We start from the raw sequence: 23,000 nt of genomic DNA on the forward strand, positions 1-23,000 counted from the left end.
TGATTTCATACTTAGCAAGAATCACCTCTTTGACCTTCTCATAACTGGCTGAATCATCAAAGTCCATGAGAACATACGCACTTCTTGCTTTGCCGGTGAGCAGGGGAAACAGCTGAATTGCCCACTCATCTTTTGGCCAACCACAAACTGTGGCTATTCTTTCAAAAGTCATGAAATAATGTTCAATGTCATCATCTAGTGAGAGTGGCAGGATCTTTGGCTGTTTGGGTAGCTTTAGCGCCCTTGGTGTGGGTGGCTCCGCTGGTTGGTCATGTGCAACTACTTGATGATCACAATTATCAGGACTGTCCTCTTCATCATCATCATCATCGTCATCATCAACTTGTGGCCCAGTTCGTCTTTCAAAGTCATCTTTCAGTTCTCTCATCTGAGCTTGAATCTGCTGAAATTGATGCTACATATTCTTCAACATTTGTTCTTGCCGTGTCGACTCCTTTTCCACCTGCTGATCTCTGGAAGCTTGGGAGTGGATAAGAGCCCTCACCAGACTGGTTAATTCCTGCAGTTTATCAGGATTGCTGGCTTCTGCTGCTGCTCCCTGCTGGTCATCTGAAGGAAGTGGCTCACCACCATCTGGTTCCACTTGGTGCTCCACCTGTTTGCTACCCAGTGTCATCATTTTCCATATAATTTCAACCCGTAACTCCTGACACCACTTGTCACATGTTTGTCAGGAGGACTAGCGGTCTTGGAGGTGGGACCCAAGAACGGTTGAAAAAAAAAAAGAGCAGGCTCCGAAAAAATTCAGTTGAAACTGCTTTAATCTTTTTGATGCAGCAAAGTAACCAAGCCACACCACCAACAACAACCCGGACAGTGACAGACGTACTACTTAAATAGAGGTGAAACTAAATTGGGAGAAACCATTTCAAGGGACACACAACTGCAAAAAGGATAAATCGGGAGGAATGGCCTCCCCGATCTGAATCCGAGTGGTGTTTTGTTATTGGACTTCTGTGCTAGTCACGGATTGTCCATAACGAACACCATGTTCAAACATAAGGGTGTCCATCTGTGCACTTGGCACCAGGACACCCTAGGCAGGAGGTCGATGATCGACTTTGTTGTCGTATCATCAGACCTTCGGCCGCATGTTTTGGACACTCGGGTGAAGAGAGGGGCTGAGCGTTCCACTGATCATCACCTGGTGGTGAGTTGGATCCGCTGGAGGAGGAGAAAGCCAGACAGACTTGGCAGGCCCAAGCGCATAGTGAGGGTCTGCTGAGAACGCCTGGCGGAGCCCTCGGCCAGGGATGTATTCAACTCCCACCTCCGGGAGAGCTTCGACCAGATCCCGGGGGATGTTGGAGACATAGAGTCCGAGTGGACCATGTTCTCCGCATCTATTGTCGATGCTGCTGCCCATAGCTGCGGCCGTAAGGTCTGCGGTGCCTGTCGTGGCGGCAATCCCAGAACCCGGTGGTGGACACCGGCAGTAAGGGATGCTGTTAAGCTGAAGAAGGAGTCCAATCGGCTGTGGTTGGCTTGTGGGACTCCTGAGGCGGCTGACGGGTACCGTGAGGCCAAGCGTGCTGCGGCCCGGGCTGTGGCAGAGGCAAAACTCGGGCCTGGGAAGAGTTCGGTGAGGCCATGGAGAAGGACTACCGGTTGGCCTCAGGAGGGGGAAGCAGTGCTTTGCCAACACTGTTTATAGTGGGGGCAGGAGACTGCTGACCTCGACTGAGGACATTATCGGGCGGTGGAAGGAGTACTTCGAGGATCTCCTCAATCCTGCCATCACGCATTCCATGGTGGAAACAGAGGCTGGGGACTCGGGGTTGGACTCTTTCATCACCCAGGCTGAAGTCACCGAGGTGGTTAAAAAGCTCCGCCGTGGCAAGGCTTCGGGGGTGGATGAGATCCGCCCTGAGTACCTCAAGTCTCTGGATGTTGTAGGGCTGTCATGGTTGACACGCCTCTTCAACATTGCGTGGCGGTCGGGGACAGTGCCTCTGGACTGGCAGACTGGGGTGGTGGTCCCCCTTTATAAGAAGGGGGACCGGAGGGTGTGTTCCAACTACAGGGGGATCACACTCCTCAGCCTCCCTGGTAAGGCCTACGCCAGGGTATTGGAGAGGAGAGTCAGACCGATAGTCGAACCTCGGCTTCAGGAGGAACATTGTGGTTTTCGTCCCAGCCGTGGAACACTGGACCAGCTCTATACCCTCTACAGGGTGCTCGAGGGTTCATGGGAGTTTGCCCAACCGGTTCACATGTGTTTTGTGGACCTGGAGAAGGCATTCGACAGTCCGTCGGTCTGGGGATGATATGGGCTGGATCTAATACCCTTCACACTTAGCAACCCATAAACCTGCTGGAGCAGTTTTGATAAAACATTTGTACCACAGTCAGTCAGGACTTCTCTGGGTATGCCTACCCTTGAAAACAGCTGGATCAGACAGTTAGCCACATGTCTGGCAGTGATGGATCTAAGGGGAAATGCCTCAGGGTAACGGGTAGCATAATCACAGATAACCAAGATATATCTGTGGCCAGATGACCATTTCTCAAGAGGCCCTACTATTACCATTCCGATTCTGTCAAATGGAGTTGCAATGAGGGGCAGTGGCTGAAGGTGGGCTCGTGGCATCCCACTTGGTGATGTCAACTGGCAAATCTCACATGTAGCACAAAACTCTTTCAGCTGTGTGTACATACCAGGCCAAATAAACTTGTTTCCTATTCTACTAAGTGATTTCTGAAATGCTAGATGACCTGCCCAAGGGACAGAATGACCAAGCTCCATGACCTTCTGTGTTAAACACTGCGGTAATGCTAAAGCCTCAACCATGCTTTGTCGTTGGTAGAGAAGGCCCTTTTTTATTATGTATGTAGTATCTGCTAGACAGTCCGCTTTGCCTAGTTTGTCACCCTCCACCTCTGAATCTTTATCAAACCAAAATTTTAGCTTTGGATCAGCACTTTGAGATGTAGCCATGTCGGAGGGGATATTAAAATCTGTGGGCTGGCACAGTTCTGTAATAAATTCACACTGCTTCTTTGATGAAGCTAAAACCTTGTCCCTCCTCTTTTGTGCTCTGGTCTTACGCAGCCTTACAAGACCCACTTCTAGCTCAGCATGGTAAAAAGGCAACTCTTCAAGAATATCCTTAGCTTTCTGAGCTCTGGTGATAGCCACATTACAGGAAGGATAAGATTCTTCCATTAACTGCCTCTCCACCCCTTGAACCGGTGATCTAAAACTGCTCTGCCCATCCAACCGTGACTCAGCTTGTGCTTGTTGGATGAGATCAAAAAGAGTTGGAATGTCACTGCCCAAAATAACAGCATAAGGGAGCTTAGCCACCAAAGCTACCGACATGAGATAAGTTTGACCATCAACTGTTAGGTAAACCTCAGCTGTGGGGTATGCCTTCTTATCACCATGAACACAGCAAATGTTAGCTGAAGCTTCAGTCCAAAGGTCTCTTGGCACAATACTGGAACGAACCACAGACTTCAAACAACCCGAATCTAACAGGGCCTCCTCACGCTGACCATTGATTAAGACAGGGACTGTTAAAACCTCTTTTTGATGTGCAAGAAGGTGAGAGGATCTAGGAACTGTACACAGGAGAGAAGGTGTAGTCTGTCTAGTTAAAGGACATGTATACTGGGTGTGACCTAGTCCATTACAGAGATAACAGCGCATGTCTGGTCTGGATTTGGAAAAGGATTGCCTATTGTTATGTGATTTTGAAGTACTAGGCTTAGAAAAAGGTTGTCTGAAATTGCCATGGGACCTACTTTGAATTTGTCCACCCCCATCACCCCCATAGGACTTACGGTGGCCAGTGAAGCTGCTGTCACGGTAGAAGGCAGATCTCCGGCTTCCACTCCTGGCTGACAGGAACACCTCCGCATGATGAGCAGCATCCTCGGCAGACTTGGGGTCTCTTTCACGGATCCAAACCTCCATCTCTGGGTTCATCATTCTCAGGAACTGTTCCAGAACCAGATGTTCTGAGATGTCCTTCACCGTCGAAGTGTCAGGTTTCACCCATTTGTTGAAGAGGTCTTTTAGCCTCACATACAGTTCACGTGGGGTTTCCCCAGGATTAATATCCAATGCACGAAACCGTTTCCTGTATGTATCACTTGTGATTTCATACTTAGCAAGAATCACCTCTTTGACCTTCTCATAACTGGCTGAATCATCAAAGTCCATGAGAACATACGCACTTCTTGCTTTGCCGGTGAGCAGGGGAAACAGCTGAATTGCCCACTCATCTTTTGGCCAACCACAAACTGTGGCTATTCTTTCAAAAGTCATGAAATAATGTTCAATGTCATCATCTAGTGAGAGTGGCAGGATCTTTGGCTGTTTGGGTAGCTTTAGCGCCCTTGGTGTGGGTGGCTCCGCTGGTTGGTCATGTGCAACTACTTGATGATCACAATTATCAGGACTGTCCTCTTCATCATCATCATCATCGTCATCATCAACTTGTGGCCCAGTTCGTCTTTCAAAGTCATCTTTCAGTTCTCTCATCTGAGCTTGAATCTGCTGAAATTGATGCTACATATTCTTCAACATTTGTTCTTGCCGTGTCGACTCCTTTTCCACCTGCTGATCTCTGGAAGCTTGGGAGTGGATAAGAGCCCTCACCAGACTGGTTAATTCCTGCAGTTTATCAGGATTGCTGGCTTCTGCTGCTGCTCCCTGCTGGTCATCTGAAGGAAGTGGCTCACCACCATCTGGTTCCACTTGGTGCTCCACCTGTTTGCTACCCAGTGTCATCATTTTCCATATAATTTCAACCCGTAACTCCTGACACCACTTGTCACATGTTTGTCAGGAGGACTAGCGGTCTTGGAGGTGGGACCCAAGAACGGTTGAAAAAAAAAAAGAGCAGGCTCCGAAAAAATTCAGTTGAAACTGCTTTAATCTTTTTGATGCAGCAAAGTAACCAAGCCACACCACCAACAACAACCCGGACAGTGACAGACGTACTACTTAAATAGAGGTGAAACTAAATTGGGAGAAACCATTTCAAGGGACACACAACTGCAAAAAGGATAAATCGGGAGGAATGGCCTCCCCGATCTGAATCCGAGTGGTGTTTTGTTATTGGACTTCTGTGCTAGTCACGGATTGTCCATAACGAACACCATGTTCAAACATAAGGGTGTCCATCTGTGCACTTGGCACCAGGACACCCTAGGCAGGAGGTCGATGATCGACTTTGTTGTCGTATCATCAGACCTTCGGCCGCATGTTTTGGACACTCGGGTGAAGAGAGGGGCTGAGCGTTCCACTGATCATCACCTGGTGGTGAGTTGGATCCGCTGGAGGAGGAGAAAGCCAGACAGACTTGGCAGGCCCAAGCGCATAGTGAGGGTCTGCTGAGAACGCCTGGCGGAGCCCTCGGCCAGGGATGTATTCAACTCCCACCTCCGGGAGAGCTTCGACCAGATCCCGGGGGATGTTGGAGACATAGAGTCCGAGTGGACCATGTTCTCCGCATCTATTGTCGATGCTGCTGCCCATAGCTGCGGCCGTAAGGTCTGCGGTGCCTGTCGTGGCGGCAATCCCAGAACCCGGTGGTGGACACCGGCAGTAAGGGATGCTGTTAAGCTGAAGAAGGAGTCCAATCGGCTGTGGTTGGCTTGTGGGACTCCTGAGGCGGCTGACGGGTACCGTGAGGCCAAGCGTGCTGCGGCCCGGGCTGTGGCAGAGGCAAAACTCGGGCCTGGGAAGAGTTCGGTGAGGCCATGGAGAAGGACTACCGGTTGGCCTCAGGAGGGGGAAGCAGTGCTTTGCCAACACTGTTTATAGTGGGGGCAGGAGACTGCTGACCTCGACTGAGGACATTATCGGGCGGTGGAAGGAGTACTTCGAGGATCTCCTCAATCCTGCCATCACGCATTCCATGGTGGAAACAGAGGCTGGGGACTCGGGGTTGGACTCTTTCATCACCCAGGCTGAAGTCACCGAGGTGGTTAAAAAGCTCCGCCGTGGCAAGGCTTCGGGGGTGGATGAGATCCGCCCTGAGTACCTCAAGTCTCTGGATGTTGTAGGGCTGTCATGGTTGACACGCCTCTTCAACATTGCGTGGCGGTCGGGGACAGTGCCTCTGGACTGGCAGACTGGGGTGGTGGTCCCCCTTTATAAGAAGGGGGACCGGAGGGTGTGTTCCAACTACAGGGGGATCACACTCCTCAGCCTCCCTGGTAAGGCCTACGCCAGGGTATTGGAGAGGAGAGTCAGACCGATAGTCGAACCTCGGCTTCAGGAGGAACATTGTGGTTTTCGTCCCAGCCGTGGAACACTGGACCAGCTCTATACCCTCTACAGGGTGCTCGAGGGTTCATGGGAGTTTGCCCAACCGGTTCACATGTGTTTTGTGGACCTGGAGAAGGCATTCGACTGTGTCCCTCATGATGCCCTGTGGGGGGTGCACCAGGAGTATGGAATCGGGGGCCCTTTATTAGGGGTCATCCGGTCCCTGTACGAGCATGTTGGACTCCGGCAGGGCTGCCCTTTGTCGACGGTCCTGTTCATAACTTTTATGGACAGGATTTCTAGACGCAGCCAAGGGCCGGAGGGGGTCTGGTTTGGGGACCAGTGGATTTCGTCTCTTCTTTTTGCAGATGACGTGGTCCTGCTGGCCCCCTCTAGCCAAGACCTACAGCATGCGCTGTGGCGGTTCGCAGCCGAGTGTGAAGCGGCTGGGATGAGGATCAGCTCCTCCAAGTCCGAGGCCATGGTACTCGACCGGAAAAGGGTGGCTTGTCCTCTTCAGGTTGGAGGGGAGTTCCTGCCTAAAGTGGAGGAGTTTAAAAATCTCGGGGTATTGTTCACGAGTGAGGGAAGAATGGAGCGGGAGATCAACAGACGGATCGGTGCGGCTACCACAGTAATGGGGGCGCTGTGCCGGTCCATTGTGGTGAAGAGAGAGCTGAGCCGAAAAGCAAAGCTCTCAATTTACTGGTCGGTCTACGTTCCTACCCTCACCTATGGCCATGAACTTTGGGTCATGACCGAAAGAACGAGATCACGGATACAAGCGGCTGAAATGAGCTTCCTCCGTAGGGTGGCCGGGCACTCCCTTAGAGATAGGGTGAGGAGCTCGGCCATCCGGGAGGGGCTCGGAGTAGAGCCGCTGCTCCTCCACATCGAGAGGAGCCAGTTGAGGTGGCTCGGGCATCTATACCGGATGCCTCCTGGACGCCTTCCTCGGGAGGTGTTCCAGGCACGTCCCACCGGGAGGAGGCCCAGGGGATGGCCCAGGACACGCTGGAGGGACTATGTCTCTCGGCTGGCCTGGGAACGCCTTGGGCTCCCCCTGGAGGAGCTGGAGGAGGTGTCTGGAGAGAGGGACGTCTGGGCGTCTCTGCTGAGTCTGCTGCCCCCGCGACCCGGTCCTGGATAAGCGGAAGACGACGAACGAACGAACGAATCATTTATTATCTTGAAAAGATCATTTAATTTACCTTTACAGAAAAACCAAGATGAGGCCTGCTAAAGAAGCCACACCCCAAACAAATCGTTTGCACACAAAATAACCAAAATAAACTGAATTGCCAAACAAGATATTGTTTAACTGTGTTGTGTTTCACCAACAAATATAAATATACATGTAACAATGACTCATTGTTACAAGCATGTTCCCGAAAATACCAACTCAGCCAGAGTCCACGATCCTGCTGTAATCTCCTCACGCACATCCTCCACACAAGGTGAGATGGGAACTTTTAAACGGCAGTTTAAAAGGAGCCATGATTTCACGGTTTCCAAGCAGCCCATTTCTATTTCTCCATCTGTCCAACCCAAACATGAACCACTGCGAGCACCCCATGCTGCTTGTGCTAAGCCAACCTCTTGACTTTCTTCCTCCTGTTCGCCCTACCTGTCAGTGGGCGTAAAAACGGCACCTAACTCATGTGCCCACTCAGTATGCACAGTTTTGCCACCTGAGCCCAAGCATAAAACTCACAGCTGAGGCTGATCTATAGCCCTTACGAGCAAAGACCCCAGAAGTTCCCCAGTAGATTTCTGCGGCAGGTAAAGGTGAAAGGGACTCTAAAGTGGTTCATATCCATGAAGTTCACACCACAGCAAATAAATTCATGCCCTGTCTCAGAGCACTACCCAGAGTGGCAGCGCTATGTCCCCTGAACAGATGGATGGACATTCTGATCAGCAGAGTTTACACGCTGCATTTCCTGTCACACCTCACACTATATAGAGGTATTGTGGAAACAGTTCTGCCGTCTCCAGAGCAGAACTCTACTCTCCAATCAGAACCGCAAGAACTCCTGGCAAAATCGTTACTTCCAGGAAAACTTCTTATTCTTGATACTTCCTGGTTCCAAAGAGAATGAGAGGAATGAGACCTATTTTTGATTCGTCCCTGTTTAACAAATCAATCATGTAGAGACAATTGCACATGCTTACAATACAGCAGGTGCTTGAAGATGTTCATAGTTCACCTCCATAGATCTAAAAGACTCATATTTTCACTTCCCCAACATTCCAAAACACTGCAAATATCTGTGTTTTACCTTTAAGGGGATTCCATGTCAGTACAACGGGGAACCATGACGGACCAGTGCAAATAGGATCAGGCAGCAGACAAAGGTGTAGACCTCAACCTCCCGATCTCCGGATGCCTAAACTGGCTCTAGGGACATGGAATGTCACCTCGCTGGGTAGGAAGGAGCCTGGATTTGTGTGGGGAGTCAAGAGATATCGGTTAAGAATAGTCGGGCTCACCTCCACACATAGCCTGGGCTCTGGAATCCAGCTCCTCGAGAGAGGTTGGACTCTCTTCTACTCTGGGGAGTAGCCTGTGAGGAGAGGCGGCGGGCATGGGTGGGTTTGCTTGTCGCCTCCCATAACTCAGCGGTCTCGTGTTGGAGTTTTTTTCCCCAGAGGATGAGAGGGTCGCATCCCTGTGCCTTTGGGTCAAGAAAGGGTCTCTGACTGTCGTTTCGGCCTACGGGTCGACTTTGTAGTCGTGTTTTCGGACTTTCAGCCACATGTCTTGGACACTTGGACAAAGAAAGGGGCTGAGCTGTTCACCGATCACCACCTGGTGGTGTGTTTGATCCACAGGAAGAGAGGAAAGCCAGACAGACTTGGCAGGTCCAAGCGTATAGTGAGAGTCTGCTGGGAATGTCTGGCAGGGCTCTTGGCCCGGGATGTATTTAACTTCCACCTCTGGAAGAGCTTTGACCAGATTCCGGGGGTGGTTTGAGACATAGAGTCCAGGTGGACTATGTTCTCCACCTCTATTGTCATTGCTGCCACCCATAGCTGTGGCCGTAAGGTCGGCGGTGCCTGTTGCTGCGACAGTCCCTGAACCCGGTGGTGGACACCGGAGTAAGGGATGCTGTCAAGCTGAAGAAGGAGCTGTGGTTGGCTTGTGGGACTCCTGAGGCAGCTGACGGGTAGCGTGAGGCTAACCATGCCGTGGCCCGGACTGTGGCAAAATTCTGACCTGGGAGGAGTTCTGTGAGGCCATGGAGAAGGACTACCGGTCAGCCTCGAAGCGATTCTGGAAAACCGTCCAGTGCCTCAGGAAAGGGGAAACAGTGCTTCGCCAACACTGTTTGCAGTGGGGATGGGGTGCTGCTGACCTTGAATGGGTGGTGGAAGGAGTATTACGAGGATCTCCTCAATCCTGACATCATGCCTTGCCTGGTGGAAGTGTAACCAATGAATAGAATTTACTCGAGTTCAGATAGTAGTTTACTATCAACCAGTTATGTTTATTACCAAAACTCTGGATTGAAACACATCCAACTTCATCATACCTTCAACATAAATTTTATCTGATAAAGAAAAATAATTCACTCTAGCACTTTGAAACACTAACCGTGCAGTACAAATAATATATTGTCTTTAGTAAAAAAAAGAAAATAAGCGCAGGCCAGCAAAAAAAGAAAATTTGTTTATATAGACCTCTAAGTGTGTGGTGCATACGAAACAAAACAAGATGATCGGGGTTGTCCAGGCTGAAACAACCACCAGGAACGATGATGGCAGCTGCACTCCTCCACAGATGCAAGAAAGGCTCAACGTTTCTGTCCTTCGCATCCACAGGTAAACCTCAGCCGTCTTCCCGTCTGGTTCATCAACAATAATGCTCACTAGCAGGAAAGCATATTAGCAGGCATAAAAGTAAGGTGCAGTGCAGAATGTGAACAAAGACACACACGTCTCGGCTCCGCAGCAGTTCTGATACTCTAAAGCCTGCAGTTTCCCTTAGGAACAGCAGTTGTAAAAGCTGTATTCTGATACAAGGTTTAATAACCTCCATCACAGAAATATAACCACATAAAATAATGAACAACTTTCAGTCAACATAAGATGCATTCCATCCAAAACGACACATCTTAGAAATCGAAAGACATGAAAATTCACTTAACACGTGACTAGCAAACGATTATTTTTGCATGCAATGCCCACAGTAAAAACATAAGTTTGGTTTCTAAAACTCTACCAAATTATGATCGACCTGATACGTAAAATAATAATACAGATGACAACACATTAACAATATTGCTTACCTAGCAGGAAAGCATATTAGCAGACATAAAAGTCAGGTGCAGTGCAGAATGTGAACAAAGACACACACGTCTCGGCTCCGCAGTACTTCTGATACTCTAAGGCCCTGTCCCAATACCCACACTACACCCTACGCCCCTCTATGAAGTGTGTACTTTGAACAAGTGCATGTAAGGGTTGAAGTGCGCAGGTTACAAGCGTGCAAAATTGGAGAATTGGGACAGTAGGGGTTACTTCATTGACTTGCACCTCTGCATCGCAACTGCAACATCAAAAAGGGCAGAAACCAGCGCTGTTTTCACAGTCTTGCTGCTAAAAAAACTATTTTAAAACTGCAACAAGCAATAGTTTTGAGGAGAAGAAAGTGCAAGAAGCGAAGGAGGCTTATACACCAGACTCTTGCCGCGCCAGTGTTTGTTTGAAAGGTAACTTCAGTGTTATGGCCTACTGACTGCCCAGACTCACTCTGAACCAAGTGGTATCTCACAATGTTGAGCCTGGAAAACCAATAAAAAATATATATTTGTCGGCTTGCTGTCTAAAGTTTACGCAGTTCTTATTATTCTGACTTGATGGCTGGTTACGTTGACGGTTGTGATTGGTTTTTGCTCAGAACGTCATCTGCAGCAGGGAATTGTGGGTAATATACATGGGCGAAGTCCGCATGAGGGGCACAAAGGGGGCGGGGCTAAGGACGACTCTGGAGAATTGGGACACACTATGCACTCAAACCCATCAACGGGAATGCGCAATTCAGGGACACAAGGGTGGAAGGGCTAGTATTGGGACAGCACTTAAAGCCCACGGTTTCCCTTAGGAACAGCAATCGTAAAAGCTGCCGTAAAGTGACGTCGCACTTAACCCTTAAAGGGACACTACCTACAAAACAGAAACAATACTAGTATGACAGTAAACCCTCATACCACACAGACACACAAAAAAAAAAAAAACCAAACAAAAGTGCAGCTGGGTTACTGAAGCAGAGACTGGGGAGTTGGAGTTGGACTCTTTCATCACACAGGCTGAAGTCACAGAGGTGGTTTAAGAGCTCCATGGTGGCAAGGCTTTGAGGTGGATGAGATCCACCCTGAGTACCTCAAGTCTCTGGATGTTGTGGGGCTGTTGTGGCTTCAACACTGCGTGGCGTGGAAAGTGCCTCTGGACTGCCATACCGGAGTGGTGGTCCCCCTTCACAAGAAGGGAGGTTGTGTTCCAACTACAGGGACATCACAGTCCTCAGTCTCTATGGTAAGGCCTATTTTAGGGTGTTGGAGAGGAGGGTCCAGCCGAAAGTCAAAACTTGGCATCAGGAGGAGCAGTGTGGTTTTCGTCCTGGCCGTGGAATACTGGACCACCTCTACAGGGTGCTTGAGGGTTCATAGGAGTTTATCCAATTTGTCCACATGTGTTTTGTGGACCTGGAGAAGGCAATTGACCATGTCCCTCATGGTGCCCTGTGGGGGGGGAGTATGAAGTCAGGAGCCCTTTATTAGGGGCCATCCGGTACAAGCGGAGCAGGGGTTTGGTCCGCATTTCAGGCACTAAGCAGGACCTGTTCCCGGTGCAAGTTGGACTCTGGCAAGGCTGCCCTTTGTCACTGGTCTTTTTCATACATTTCATGGACAAGATTTCTAGACGCAGCAAAGGGTCGTAGGGGGTGTGGTTTGGGAACCAGTTGACTTTGTTTCCTCTTTTTGCAGATGATATGGTCCTGCTGGCCCCCGCTAGCCAAGACCTACAGCATGCACTGGGACAGTTCGCAGTAGAGTGTGAAGCGGCTGGGATGACGATCAGCTTCTCTGAGTCCGAGGGGTTCCGATGGTTTCTGAACGGAAAAGGGTGGCTTGCCCTCTTCAGGGTGGAAGGGAGTTACTGCCTCAAGTGGAGGAGTTCAAGTATCTCGGGGTCTTGTTCACGAGTGAGGGAAGAATGGAGCGGGAGATTGACAGATGGATCGGTGCGGCTGCCGTAGTAATGGGGGCACTGTGCCGGTCCGTTGTGGTGGGTACTGTGCTGATCCGTTGTGGTGAAGAGAGAGCTGAGCAGTAAAGCGAAGCTCTCGATTTACCTTTCTACCCTCACCTATGGACATTAATTTTGGGTCATGACCAAAAGAAGAAGATCCCGGAAACAAGCGGCTGAAATGAGCATCCTCCGCAGGGTGGCCGGGCACTCCCTTAGAGATGGGGTGAGGAGCTCGGCCATCTGGGAGGGCTCGGAGTAGAGCCGCTGCTTCTCCACGTCAAGAAGAGTCAGTTGAGGTGGCTTGGGCATCTGTATAGGATGCCTTCTGGACTCCTCCCTCAGGAGGTGTTTCAGGCACTTCCCACCGGGAGGAGGCCCGGGGGACGGCCAGGACACGCTGGAGGGACTATGTCTCTCGGCTGGCCTGGGAATGCTGGAGGAGCTGGAGGAGGTGTCTGGGGGAAGGGAAGTCTGGGCGTCTCTACTGAGTCTGCTGCCCCTGCGACCCGGTCCTGGAATGAAGCGGAAGACACCAAGTATGAGTATGAGACTGTTAATAGTGTTATTTAAGTCAAAATAATATTGTTCAGATTAACTAAATTCTGAGCATATATTACATTTTTAAAGTGATCAGCTTTAGAGACAATAATATTAGTTTAAAAAGTACTTAACAATTAAAAGTAAATCAGGCATTGTCTGACTAAATCTTGGTTTCATCAGGGATAATAGATACCTTATTACCTATCTAAGGTATCTATCTAAGATACCTTAGATAGATTATCTGCGTTGTAATGGAAATGTATTCTATGTTGCAGAGATTTGAAATGAAAAAGTATATGACTTAAAGAAAATTGGCCCTGTGGAACTCCGGCTGTAAGGAAGTTTAACCATTCACATTAACAAACTTGACTTTGACAAATACAATTTAAACCTTTCTAGGGTTGTATCTTTAAACCCAATAATATGTTCAAGCCTTTATAAAAAATGTTATGATTAATCCAGTTAGTCCATTGTCCCTCGCCCATTAGAATATCATTATAATCTTCACCAATGCTGTTTCTGTCCTGATGTGTTAAGTGGTATCGTGACAGCAAAGGCACTTAGCATATTGCAGAACAGCTTCAGATTTGTGCAGAATGGTTTGTGTTTGCTATGCTTACATGGAAATTATCTTCTCAGTCTAAACAAGTAACTATATCCAGAGCCAGAGACACACATCCCTCATTGGGTATGATTGTAACTGTGGGGAAACATAACAGATCACCTTCACTGTTTGAAATATTCTCCAACAGAGTGCTCATTGGCTTAAGTGACAGCTGTGTCTGCACCAAAGGGGCTCATGTTTTAACACAGCCTGGACATGGCTTTAGATGTTTACATCAACAAAAAGACTAAGGAAGCAGGAAACAAGAACGAAAGACTATATGTTCATAAATGGCATTTTAAGTGTTTTACAAAACACTAAAACCATCTTAGACATATACTGGAAACACGCAACATATTTAATGCCATGGAAACCAGCTGCACTATGTTGATTTTCATGAGATATTTCAAAACAGCAAAACTAAAGGAAACATTTTGACAAAGAAAATGTGGATATGATTTCACTAATATCTTAAATCGTAACAAATTACACAAACTAAAACAGAAATGACTTGCAAAACGTAAAATAATATATATATTTCATTTGTCTTTTAGCTTATTTACCAGTCTAAACCCTGGAAATTTTGTCATAATCTAACATCAAACTTTTGAGATTTATTGAAATTTTATATGGCAGAGCAATCTGCATATCTGTGAACTACAGGGAAAATGATACATAATTTTTAAAGTAAAAAGATTGTGTCAGCTTTTATATTCAGCTTCACTAACTTAGATACCCCTAAATAAAACCCTAAATAAAAGAAACACAGCAGACAGGTCAGGGAGAATGTTGTGGAGACGTTTAAAGCAGGGTTAGGTTCTAAAACAAGCTTTGGACATCTCATACAGCTTTCTTCAATCCATCATCTAAACATGGAAAGAGGATGGACCAAATGGACCAAATACATGTCAAAACTACAAGATCTGAATGCATCACCCTCTCAATTTGTCCCTTGTCAAAGTTATTCAGATTTTCAGTGCCTTCAGAAGAGAAGAACACACTCATGGAATGAGAAGAGCCCACTTATTCCTTCCTAATATTATCAGATAATCTGTGTTTTTGTTTATGCTATTGTTGCTGGTTGGTCCATAATCAGAATAACTTACCAGTGACATTCTGAAAGCTGCTGTATCAAATGGTCTTGTAAGCAACACATTTTGTCCCAACAGGAGTTTCTGTTTCCGAAGATAGGACTTAACACACACAGCTAAATAAACTCCTGCCTTGGTCATGCTGGCAAAGTGTTTGGTGAGGAGCAGTTGGCTCAAGAGGTCAGTTAATGTTAGCTAAAAAATGTATTCAAAAGAAGGGAAGTAGTTTATGAATTAAGAGGTACTCATCATTGTCAAACACAGATAATTAAATGGTCTGAAATTATATAGCACCTTTCCAGTCATACAGACCGCTCAAAGCACTTTACACTAGAGCCACATTCACCCAATTGCACTCACTAACGCTCACACATTCATACACCGATACACAGATTGGTAGGCAACTTGAAGTTAAGTGCCTTGCCCAGGGGCACATTGACATACAGCAGGAGGAAGCTGGAATTGAACCCACAACCTTCCAATTGCAAGACAACTACTCTTCCTACTGAGCCACAATCGCTCAGTAGGAATTCTTGTAATTGGGTTTCAGCCAGCCAGCGCAATCGTCAAAGCACATGGCTCATGTAGCGAGAGGCTTTGGCCCTCAACGCGGCTGTCCCCTGGTTTGAGTTCCACGGACCTCACCCACCTCAAACTTCCCTAAGGGCATTGTGGTTTTGGGGTTGATGTGCAGGATCCCATTTAAACAAGGAGTGTGCAATGTCCAAAGAGTTCAGTTTCAGTCTAGTGTGACAGACCATGTTCTCCCAGTTATTCATGGCTTGTCCACATGTTCTGCAGCATGTCCACATGTTCTTGAACTCTTCTCATTTGAGGAGCACCTGGCCATGGCTTCTTTATACAAATATTTTTTTTCTTTCCACTTCTGGATTTTGCTCCCAGCAGTGCTCCCCAGAACCTTGATGCATTTAGAAATGCATCGGTAACCAATGCCATCAATATTTTTTGGAAAAACCAGGTTTTTGATTTTACCCACCAAGAAAGGCTTCTTGAGCAGTGCCTTGATTATGAGGAATCTTTTTACAGGCAATCAATTATTATTAAACCAGTTGCTGTCAATTTGCACTGACAAAGAGCAGGAACCCTTTCTGTGCCTTTTTACAGCTTCTTTTCTTCATGTGTCCAACACCTATTTTCCATGCAATTTTTCTTTATTACACATATGTTAATGTATGCACATCTTTGTGCTGGGATTTTTTAAATGTGCAGTTTACTTTGTAACTGAGATCTGGTGTGAATTTAATGTCAATACTTCATCAGGAATATATCCACGGAGAGAATGGAAATATGTAGACAGGATATATTAAAAAGTGTACAAAATAAAAATAAATAAAGCTAAATCTAAAGATGTACAGTTAAAGTATCTTTACAAAAGGCATATCCTTAATTTTACTTCCCATCATCATTATTTCTGTTTAGAATTCCAGCCAGCACCTTTCTATTGAAGGCCATTCATAGTGTTTGTTAGAGCTGTGTTTCTTCTACAAACAGCTGAGGTAATGATGAACACCACGTGCCACAGTGATCCCATCTGGGATAGGTAAAAGACTCCATTTCCCCTGAGACTTTGTGATATTCTCTGATTACATATGACAGCCTCTGACCTGCGCTGAAGACCTTCTCCTGACATGGAAGACTGACAATTATTGTAATTTGCTGTACAAGGTTGTGCAATCTCTGAGGCAGGGTCACTGTTTTAGGCCAATAGCTGAGTTGATCAAATCAAGTTTATATAAGACAAATAAATGAGGACCATGGGAATTCTGATGTTTTTTGGATTTTCATATCTGATGTTTTCTGGAAACTACAACTCCCTCTTTGAATAAATCTCCTCCTGTAGAAATGATAAACACTAAAGTGCTTTGTGAGGAGAAAAATCTAAACCCATATTTCACCAAGGAATCTGCTTTTCTTCATGCTGACTTTTTAAAAGCCATTTCATCCATCTTAAAAAAAAATGAAACATTTCAACATTGAGGGCAACGCACTTTGAAGCTTCTCTGTTCACAAGTGAATATATGTGCAATTAAAGCAAATTTTTCTCTGTGAGAGAGCTGTCATATTGAGCAGGAACCAGCACAGACAAAAGAACTTGGCTTTGATTAGGCGCTGCATGAGTGAAATCAAAATTCAAACAGGACGAGTCAGAGAAAGATTTGCTCCAGATGCCAAATTAACTCTTCATGTTTAAATACTTAGTAGCGGCAAAATTTTCCTTTAAGCAAAAACTCCAACATGAAAACACGTTAAATGTCAAAACCAAAAGCAGTATTTAAAAGTAAGCACCTTGACTTGCTATGATCTTTGCCCTCCCACCACTGTCTCTGCTCTCAGCAGCTCAGTTTACTGTGGGAGAATTCCTCCAACATATGGAGAAATGGGTTGCAGGAACCACAATGTTGCTCTGTTCTGACAGTGTACATTTATTTACATGTCATTACTGTCAACTTTCTATTAAAGGCTGATTTGGTAGGTCCATATTTGAGCTAATTTGGCCCAGCTAGATTGATCTAGCTGAGCAAAAAACATTAGACCGTAGTGCCAAGCGAAGGCTGTAAAAAGTATTTTATGTTCTGTTATATAGTAGTAGTAGTAATATACACTACAACTTTACGACAACTTTACAGGCTATTACATTCACTATGTTGCCAAAAGGTACTTGCTCATCCATCCAAATAATTGAAATCAGATGTTCCAATCACTGCCATGGCCACAGGTATATAAAACCAAGCACCTGGGCATGCAGACTGTTTACAAACATTTGTGAAAGAAGGGTTTGCCTCCAGAGTTCAGTGAATTCCAGTGTGGTACGGTATTAGGATGCCATCTGTGCAACAAGTTCGGTCGTGAAATTTCCTTGCTCCTAAATATTCCACTGTCAACTGTCAGTGGTATTATAAGAAAGTGGAAGTGACTCAGCCACAAAGTGGTGGGCCTTGTAAACTGATGGAGCAGAGGCAGTGAATGCTGCGAAATTTTGTGCAGAGCTCACTGACTTTCTTCAGAGTGAATAGCTACAGACCTCGAAATTTTATGTGGCCTTGAGATTAGCTCAAGAACAGTGCGTAGACAGCTTCATTGAATGGGTTTCCATGGCCAAGCAGAATCTCCAGCATGTCTCGCTGTCCAGTGCCCATACATCACCAAGTGATGCAGGGCCACTGGACTAAAGAGCAGTGGAGGCACATTCTCAGGAGTGACAAGTCATGCTTCTCCGTCTGGAAGTTTTATGGAGGAGTCTTGGTTTGGTGGTTGTCAGGAGAACGGTACTTCTCTGACTGTATTGTGCCAAGTGTAAAGCTTGGTGGAGGGTGGATTATACTGTGGGGTGTTTTTTCAGGAGCTGGGTTTGACCCCTTAGTGCCAGTAAACTAAGATATTTTAGACAATTCTATTTTGTGGAAAGAGTTTATAGATAGGCCCCTTCCTCTTCCGACATGACTGCACCAGTGCACTTCTGCATGGCCCTTACTTTGCATGTTCTTCATAAACTCAAGGAAACAGACTTTCATCTCAGAGTGTTTGTCCAGTGTGCACTCTGCATTCTCTAACCTTAGACTACACAAAGTCACCTCTAATAGACCGGCTGTATTTGAGGCCTTTCCCCCCTTGAGTACTGAGCTCAGGACATTCAGAACTTGGATATCTTTGCTGACGACTTACTAATACAATGCAGTCTGGGACTGTCTTGGAACATAAGTACAGACAACCTCACTTTCCAGATCGCAGATGTTATAAAAAGTATGAAGTTTTTGCTGTAATTAATAATTGTATTTTAAGCATAGAGTATATGATGGTTCAGTCACTGTTTCTTTTTTTTTTTTTTTACCTTGTCCTGTCTGGCAGAGTAGTGCTCAAAATTGTTCGTTGTCTGAGTGCCAAGAAAAAGCCCAACAGATTAACTTTCACAAGTGGATCATTACAGCTAACACTTTAAAGCTCTGCTTGATATTTATAAAAAGAAACTTTATTAGAAACTGCTTTAGGATTATTTCAGTTGTTACGGACACAGAGGCAGAAATAAAAAGAAAAAAAAAAAAGAAGCACGAAAGAGAGAAAGGGGGGCAAAAAGGAAAAGGGGAGAGAAGGAGAAACGAATGGAGGAAAGAGAGATGGATGAAGAGAATACAAGATAACACCGTGCTTGCTTCTACACCTGCAGAAATGTCCATATTACCAGCTTTTTTACCGAAAAGTGCACGGTCCTTATCAATGCAAGATGTATTTAGTGGTAATTGGTGCTCAATATAGAACATTTGTGTATCTGTTAACACCGGAATTTAAACACCTGTGGGTCTGAGTGTGAGCGTGCATGTGCATACAAGGTTTCTCCATAAAAATATGCAATAGTGAGTGTTAGGAGTCACAGACCTGCCCCCCTGGACCAGAGACAGATATGGAGGAGATCCGAGCCACAGACATCCAACGGCCCCCCCAGAGCACAGGAACCCTAGGACAAGTCCACAGGGCCCGCCAGCAGCCGTCTACAGCCGAGCAGATCCAACCATAGACCCAGAGACCCGAGACCCCGGGACATATCACTCCCCAAGCAGAGGCCCGACCGAGCCCAGGGGTCCAGGCCCTGGCAAACAGCCACCGGGAGTGAGCCAACACACACCAAAGCACCAAGCCCCGGATACCAAGAACCACAAGTACACCGGCGGGCTGAGACACCAACCACCGGCAGGTAGTGTGGCGGGGAGGGAATAGGCCCCACATTTGATGGAGGGCCTAAACTGATCCAAGAGAGGGAGCAGCCCAAGACCCAACCTGACACAAAAAAACAGGCACACACATTCACAATCACACATTCCCACCCTCATGCGTACACATAAAAACAATCACACCCACGCACCCAACATAAAGACAAACAACAATGGATGTCCTAGACTCACTCACACTCTCCATACATACTCTAAACTCCCAGGTCTAGGAATTCCCCAGAGGGACAACAAGCCCCCGGACCCAGGAGGTGGTCCCCTTCCCTCTGGGGGTGGAGACAGGCAGACTGCCCCAGCACCTGAACCTGGTCCGGGCTAGCCCGGGCTCGTGCCTGAACCTGAGCGACCCCGGCCCAGATCCCGATCCCCTGCCCTGACCCCAGTAACCAACTACCCCTATATTCATCCGGAGAGGGGGCCATGTACAAAAGAGGAGTCTACATGGTCCAAACAAGCCCACCAACCAGAGCTGCCACCGAATAAAATATTCCCAACCCCCAATAAATTCCGATCCCAATCCCATGAGCACCATGAATCCCTCCCCCCACAGCACATGGGCACACTTCCACAGGAGAGCTTTATCCCCGAAAAGCCGACGAAGCAACACCCACACAGCGAAAGCTCCACAAACAGCCCCGCTCCAAGCACCCCTGCCGCGTCCTGCCCCCACCACACAACGCGCCGCGACAGCAAGGCAAGAGCCCTGCCCACTCAACAGGGCAGACACCATTGAACGCTGAGCTCATAACGGAACCTCCAACCCCACACCAAGATGGGACAAACTCACCCGGCAAGAGGTCCCCGGACAGCGGCAAGCACTCGGGGCTGGTGTCCCCCAACACGCCCCCGTAACCACACAGACACACCATATCACTGCCACTGAAACGAGCCCAGGTAGAAACATTATACAGTTCAGCTTCAGTCACTGTTTCTTATAACAAATGTGTTCTGGTGTATGTAAGCTTTGTCAAATATAGCAATATATCAGCAGATGTTTAGTCACTCTCATGCAGCACCTTAAATGAATTTACTGTGTTCATTCACTGAAAATAGTATTATTGGTGGTTAAACAGGAGCTGTAGAATACTCTGGTGAGATGAGAGATACTGACTACGATTTTCTGTTGTCTTTATGCCAGGATGTGAGGTGTATCATGGTGTATTATGTTTCATTGGTTGTAACTTGAATATTCTTTCTACATCTTTCCTCACAAACAGGCCTATTCTGAAATAATATATATATATATATATATATATATATATATATATCAGAATCAGAATCAGCTTTATTGCCAAGTTTGTACATACAAACAAGGAATTTGACTCCGGTACACTTTGCTCTTTTGTTCTGTTTTTGCATTACAGAATATACATATTTACAATGTACAATATACACATATCTAATAAAAAAGGTGCATTTGCAACATCTGTATGCTGTTGTTTTTTACTCTATTAAATGTTCAACAGAGAAACAGCCTGGGGGAAGAAACTGTCTCTGTGGCGGCTGGTTTTAGTAAACAGTGCTCTGTAGCGCCACCTGAAGGTAAAACTCTAAACAGTTTATGTGCAGGTTGTGTGGGATCTGCAGAGATTTTAGCAGCTCTTTTCCTGACCCTAGACCTGAATAAGTCCTGGATGGAGGGAAGGTGAGCCCTGATTATTCTCTCTGCAGTCCTGATTATTCATTGCAGTCTGGACCTGTCCTGTTTTGTGGATGATCCAAACCACACTGAGATGGATGAAGACAGGACAGATTGAATGATGGCAGTGTAGAAGATGACCAGCAGCTCCTGTGGAAGGTTGAACTTCTTGAGTTGCCTCAGGAAGTGCAGTCTCTGCTGGGCCTTCTTTCGAACAGTGGGGCCTTCTTTCGAACAGATATATATATATATATATATATATATATATATATATATATATATATATATATATATATATAGAGCTCAGGACAAATGACCCCCTTACCTTCTGTGGCCTGCTGTCGGACAACTTTGTAAATGTCCTCAAGTGTCCAGCCAGAGCCGAGACAGCATGTGAGCAATGTTTTTATTTGAAACATGATCATTCTGGTGCAAGCATTTTCAACAAAAGTAGCATGAACTTACTTGTGCTGATACTGTACACACACTTGAGGCAGACCACTCATTACTTTTCCCATTACCGAAAGAAAAAAAAAAAATCCTCTATTGTAAATGTTAATCCTTAGTTTTCTATTTATCAAAGGTTGAGTTCCAGCCAGGCAGATGTGCGAGCCATGCCAGACCAGATTCTGTCCGAAAGCATTAGTGTGCAAAAGCGAAAGATCCCTCTAATATATTTAAATTTCAATGATGCAAATAATGGCTGAGTTTAATCAATATTGCTGCAGGAGAGTTTCCTGTGTGAAGTATACAGGAGAAAGCCAAATGAGCACATAAAATTTGGTAAAGACTAAAAGTACTCATAATATCTCATAATTGTTACCTGTTGGCTTTAATCTCAGGGGATTTTTAGACCATATCTTAAGTACTTAGAGATTCACAAACACCTGCTGGCTATTCGAAACAGACAAGAATTATTACAGTGCGCTAACTTCACACCAAGCTGCTAATGAAGTCAAAAGCCACAACACCTGCAACAAAAGATTCTAAACTATCAATAAAACACTAAAATGTTGAGAACAATATCTTGTTGCAGGGGGAAGACCAGGCCTTGAATGCAAATATCAGCGTATTGAGGCAGTGATTCATTCCAAACTGTTTAAGTTCACATGAAGATGATCTGACTTATTCTTTTAAAGGAAGCTAATATGTTTGAAAACTCAGTGCCACTCTGGAACCCCTATATTATCTTTAAGTACATTATGTCATTGTTTAGTTTTAAACAAATATAATTCTGTGTTAGAAAACATTTTTCATTAGACTGTTTTTTCATTCTATAAACAACAGTTGAAAGAAAGGCGACACAAGCAAGCTAAAATTATTTCTTTCAGTCTCTACTCAATAAAAAAAACAAATTCCGGGTTTCTGGTGATACGTTTGAGCAGGCTGGTCAGGGGTGGTTGTTGCTGTATTGTCCAGCATCTTAAACTTACCAGTCCCTGTTCATTATCTCACCAAGAACCCATGAATACAATTAAAGTCTAATGTAGAAAAGACCAATTTTGGTTCTAAGCTTTTTTGTCAAAAGATCAACATGAACATTAAGATACTTTTCATTTTGTCAGATTCCCAGGTATTTGTCATGTTTGGTTTCAAGACCTAAATGCAGACAGAACCAGAGGTGATGAAGGGAAGAGTGTTTAATAGACAAACAACAACAACAAGGACATACAATGTTGACATGAAGGAAAAAGGACATGAGAAGCAGGAGGAACAGGCAGGCAAATGGAGCAAAGGAAAACTTGAATTCAATGGAAGAAACCATCAATGAACAAAGACAACCAATGAGCTTAAATTCTGAGGGAAGAATGGATGTTGACATAGAATACAGATGTGAGTGTAATCAGGGGACAATGTGGAGCAGCTGTGGCAGAGAGAAAGCAGG

This window comes from Girardinichthys multiradiatus, chromosome 20 (genome assembly GCF_021462225.1).
Source record: "Girardinichthys multiradiatus isolate DD_20200921_A chromosome 20, DD_fGirMul_XY1, whole genome shotgun sequence".
NCBI lineage: Eukaryota > Metazoa > Chordata > Actinopteri > Cyprinodontiformes > Goodeidae > Girardinichthys > Girardinichthys multiradiatus.